This window comes from Arachis ipaensis, chromosome B07, assembly GCF_000816755.2.
Source record: "Arachis ipaensis cultivar K30076 chromosome B07, Araip1.1, whole genome shotgun sequence".
NCBI lineage: Eukaryota > Viridiplantae > Streptophyta > Magnoliopsida > Fabales > Fabaceae > Arachis > Arachis ipaensis.
In genome coordinates, this window is record NC_029791.2 from 114882481 (window position 1) to 114887668 (window position 5188).

Here is a 5188-nt window from a genome sequence, read left to right on the forward strand (position 1 = left end):
ATATATCCTGTATCCTGATTTAAAATAAAGTCAGATCCAATAAGAATAAAGACCCACCAAAAAAAGGTGGCTTCTTCCACCTATTCGTCCTCTTAAGAGGTCGGACACAATAAGGAGCTTCAGCCTTACTTATTTGAATAACCTCTCTAATCACGCTAGTGTATATATATATATATATATATCCTGATTTAAAATAAAGTCAGATCCAATAAGAATAAAGACCCACCAAAAAAAGGTGGCTTCTTCCACCTATTCGTCCTCTTAAGAGGTCGGACACAATAAGGAGCTTCAGCCTTACTTATTTGAATAAGTAACTACCTCTCTAAATATCTTCTACTATCTCTACTTCATCTAGAAGGAAGATTTTAACAAACTCCCAAGGTAAAGGAAATGACTATCCACCAACAAAGGTGAAACTATTCCAAAAGGTGGTTAACAATTCTACTATAAATACACTAAACCCCTTGGGTATATTCAAGTCCCAATCTACCAAAACCCTGCTTAAATTCCTTGCTAACTTAAGCATCGGAGTCTCTTACAGGTACCACTCCCACCTCCTCACGAGGAACTCAGATGGCAGCACCTCGGCACTAGCACAAGTCAGACACTGCCTCAAAAGGAGTCTGGACCTCGTGTTCAAGCCCAAATCACTGTTTTAGATAACCCCCGAAACATTGGTACCGTTGCCGGAGACCTGAAAGTCTACATTTGCATATGGTTGACAACCAGTATGAAGATGGTCACACGGCGTCTAAGTCAAAACTAGAGCTCCAACATGACGACCTAATGCTAGCATTACCTCCGCCGTGAGAAAGAAAAAATGCCACCCATGGAGAAGGAATACCGGAAAACTCTCATCCGCGGAGAATTTATTCAGAGATCCACCCACCTGAAGATGAAGAACCTCCCCATCCGATGGAAATACTGGGATTAGTCCACGGCCACCGTGGACGATTAGAGCAACTCGAGCTGAAGGCTGAGTGACAACGAGAAGCAGAACAGGAATTATGAAAAGAACTACGATAACAAAAAGAGCTGGAGGAAAAGCTCTTAAGGCTATAAGCCGACCTTCGAAGATGAAGCAATCGGGGCAGATCGGGAGGAAAGCCCTCTCAGAGGTGAAGATCCGTTTGTTGAAGAGATCATGCGAGGCAAGGTTCCTAGAAACTTCAAAACTCCCGACATGAATCTCTATGATGGAACAACCGATCCGAGGCATCATCTCAACAATTTCAAAAGTCGAATTTACCTAGCTGATGCTTCTGATGTAACTCGTTGTTAAGCCTTACTGACAACTCTAACTAAAGCCACAATAAAATGGTTTGACAATTTATCACCTAGGTCGGTAACTTGCTTTGATGACTTGGCAAGGAAGTTCCTTACCAGATTTTCAATTCAAAAAGACAAGGTGAAGCATACTCTAAGCCTAGTAGGAGTAAAGCAAGAAATTGTAGAGACACTCCGAGATTATATAGAGAGATGCAACAAAGTCTGCTTGGAAATAAAAAACTTACCTGCTGAAGTAGTGATAATAGAGTTGATTAATGGCCTTAAAGAAGGGTTGTTCTCCCAATCCATATCCAAGCGACACCCAAACTCCTTGTACGAAGTACAAGAGCGGACAAAAAAATACATCAACATGGAAAAATATTTCCGACTTAGAGAGCCTCCTCCGAGACCCAACCTATCCTACCCAACTCGGGATAAGGAGAAGGAAGCTAAGAAAAAGGAAGAGTACAACTCGGAAAAATCTTGAAAGTATCATAACTACACCCCACTCCAAGTTTCTCTTGTAGATATCTACAAGGAAATATGTCACACCGAAAAGCTTCTACCTCCTCGGCCTATTAAGCATAAAAAGGCCAGAAGTTGAACAGAATATTGCAAGTACCACAAGCTGTATGAGCATTCTACCAATGATTGTTATTATTTAAAGAATGTCATAGAAAATTTAGCTAGAGAAGGTCGGCTAGAAAGGTACTTGGCTGAAAGATCGGATGATCAAAGAAAGAGGAAAAGAGATGAGCAAGAACGTCCTCCAGAAACCCCCTGAACGCTACATACATATGATAAATTGAGGGTTTGCCGGAGGAGGAACCTCAAAATCCTCACGTAAAAGGCATCTCAAAAAAGTATACCAAGTCGGGAAAGACAACAAAATTTCGATTTACCAACCATCTCGTTCACTAAAGAAGATGCTCAAGGGGTAACACCTGGCCACGGCGACCTGGTGGTAACAACAATGATCCTCGCCAATGCAAATCTCCATAGAATTTTGGTGGATCAAAGGAGTTCGGCGTATATACTGTTTAAGCCTGCTTTTGACAAACTCGGGATAGAAGAAAAGGATTTGAAGGCGCACCCAGATAACCTCTTCGCGCTGAGGGACACACCGATCTGACCTCTTGGATTTATCTCTCTATACACCACCTTTGGAAAGGGCACGAAGTCAAGAATGTTAAGCATTGACTATATTGTGGTCAATGTCATGTCAGCGTACAATGCCCTAATAGGTCGGGTCACTTTAAATCGACTAGCAGCAGTTGTCTCTACACCTCACTTGTGTATGAAATTTTTCACTATAGAAGAAATTGTCACCATAAAAAGGAGATAAAAAGTTAGCATGAAAGTGTTACAATGAAAGCCTTAATTTAAAAGGCAGCTCAGGCAGAAAAGAAGTCAACACTATCGAGCTCGGCAGTGTCTGGATTCGGGAAGAACTACATCCCGAATAGGAGGAACAGATATAAAAGGTGCAAATCGGGAATCATGCCAAAAAGACAGAGAGCATAGGGGCCAGCCTAGATGAAGGTCTAAAGGCACAACTCGTTGACCTCCTATGAAGAAACTCTGACCTCTTTGCCTGGAAGGCTTCCGACATCCCCTGTATAAATTCCAACTTTATATCTCACAAACTCGCTGTCTACCCGGAATCCCGATCTATTCAACAAAGGCATCGTAAACTCGAACCCGAAAGGACACAGGTCGTGGAGAAATAGGTGCAGGCATTGTTAGAAGCTAGATTCATAAATGAGGTAAAGTATCCATTGTGGCTGGCTAACATAGTTCTGGTAAAAAAACCAGAATGGAAAATGAAGAATGTGTGTCAATTACACCGACCTCAACGAGGCTTGCCCCAAGTATCCATACCCTCTCCCAAGCATTGATGCCCTGGTTGATTCAATCTCAGGATATCAGTATTTGTCCTTCATGGACGCATACTCGGGATACAATCAAATTCCGATGCATAAGTTGGACCAGGAGAAGACCTCCTTCATCACTCCCAAAGCGAACTATTATTATGTAATAATGCCTTTCTGATAAAAGAATGCCGGAGCCACATATCAACGACTGATGAACAAGTTGTTTTCCTCACACCTAGGAAAATTTATGGAAGTATATGTCGACGACATGCTCGTTAAGACTAAAGAAGACTTCGCTCTTTTGTCCGACCTCTCCGAGGTATTATCCATAATAAGGAAGTATGGAATGAGATCAAATCCTTCATAATACACCTTCGCAGTAGAAGTTGAGAAGTTCTTAGGTTTCATACTCACTCAAAGAGGCATAGAGGCCAACCCAGACAAATTAAATGCACAGCCATACTAGAGATGAAAAGCCCGACTTGTCTCAAAGAAGTTCAACAACTAAATAAAAAGTTGACAGCATTGTCTAAATTTTTAGTAGGATCAGTGTTGAAGTCTCTACCTTTGTACTCAATACTCAAGAAGGTAATCAATTTGAATGGACCTAAGAATGCGAGATATCCTTTCAAAATTTTAAAGCATTTTTGGGCCAACTCCTGATACTTACCCGACCCATCGCAAGAGAAGAACCCGTCCTCTACTTGACAATGGCGAGCCGTGCTATAGCTTCAGCCCTGATTCGAGAAGATGAGAACAGACAGCAACCTATCTACTTTGTTAGCAAAGCTTTACAAAAAGTAGAGCTAAACTATCAAAAGATAGAAGAGTTCACATACGCTCTTATCCTCACCTCCCGAAGGCTTTGACCTTACTTCTAGAATCACACTATAAAAATTCGAACTAATCAACCCATGAAGCATATTCTACAAAAGACAGACATTGCGGGAAGGATGCTACAATGGGCTATGGAATTGTTCGAGTTTGATTTAAAATATGAAATTCGGACAACAATTAAGTCCTAGTATCTGACTGACTTTGTGGCCGAATACACTAAAGGTCAAGAAATTCCGACCACTTGAAACCTATATGTAGATGAATCATCCAACAAAATTAGAAGCGGAGCTGAAGTCATCATGAATGATAAGGAACTCGGATTGAACTATCACTCAAATTCGAGTTTCCTGTTTCTAACAACCAAGCAGAGTATGAAGCCTTACTTGCTGGCTTGAAACTGGCTAAAGAAGTTGGGCAGAAATGTTGATAGTGTTTAGTGATTCTCAAGTAATAACCTCCCATGTTAATGGCACTTATCAAGCCAAAGACTCCAACATGAAAAAGTACCTATAAGAAGTACGGGAACAACTAGTACAGTTCTCGAAAAGAGAGGTCCGACATATAGCTCGGGTATCCAATACCCGAGTAAATGCCATCTCCAAGTTAGCCAGTACCAAGCCAGAGGGCAACAATAGAAATCTCATCCAGAAAACTCTCCATGCACCATCAGTGTCAAAAGGAGATGATAGTTTGGAAGTAATGGCCATATTCAACCAAAGTTTAGGATGGATGACTCCCATAGTCAACTATCTTAAATTTGATATCATTCCTGCAGATGAAAAGAAGGCACGAAGACTCATAAGGGAAGCACAAAATTACACCCTGATCCACAACATTCCATACAAAATAGGAACATCAACGCCTCTATTAAAGTGTGTCCCGGCCTCTAACACCAAAGATGTCCTAGAGGAAGTACACAATGGCATATGTGCGAACTACTTAAGTGCCTGATCATTATCCAAGAAGGTGGTCTGAGTCGGCTTCTTTTGGCCAACCTTGCAAAGGGAAGCGGCTGAGTTCGTCAAAAAAGGCCCGCCTTGCCAGAGGCATGCCAACCTCCATGTCACACCCCCCGAAAAGCTCATCAGCGTCACCTCACCGTGGCCATTCGCAAAGTGGGGTCTTGATCTCCTCGGACCATTCTCTCAAACTCCAAGACAAGTAAAATACCTCATAGTAGGAGTTGACTATTTTACTAAATGGATTGA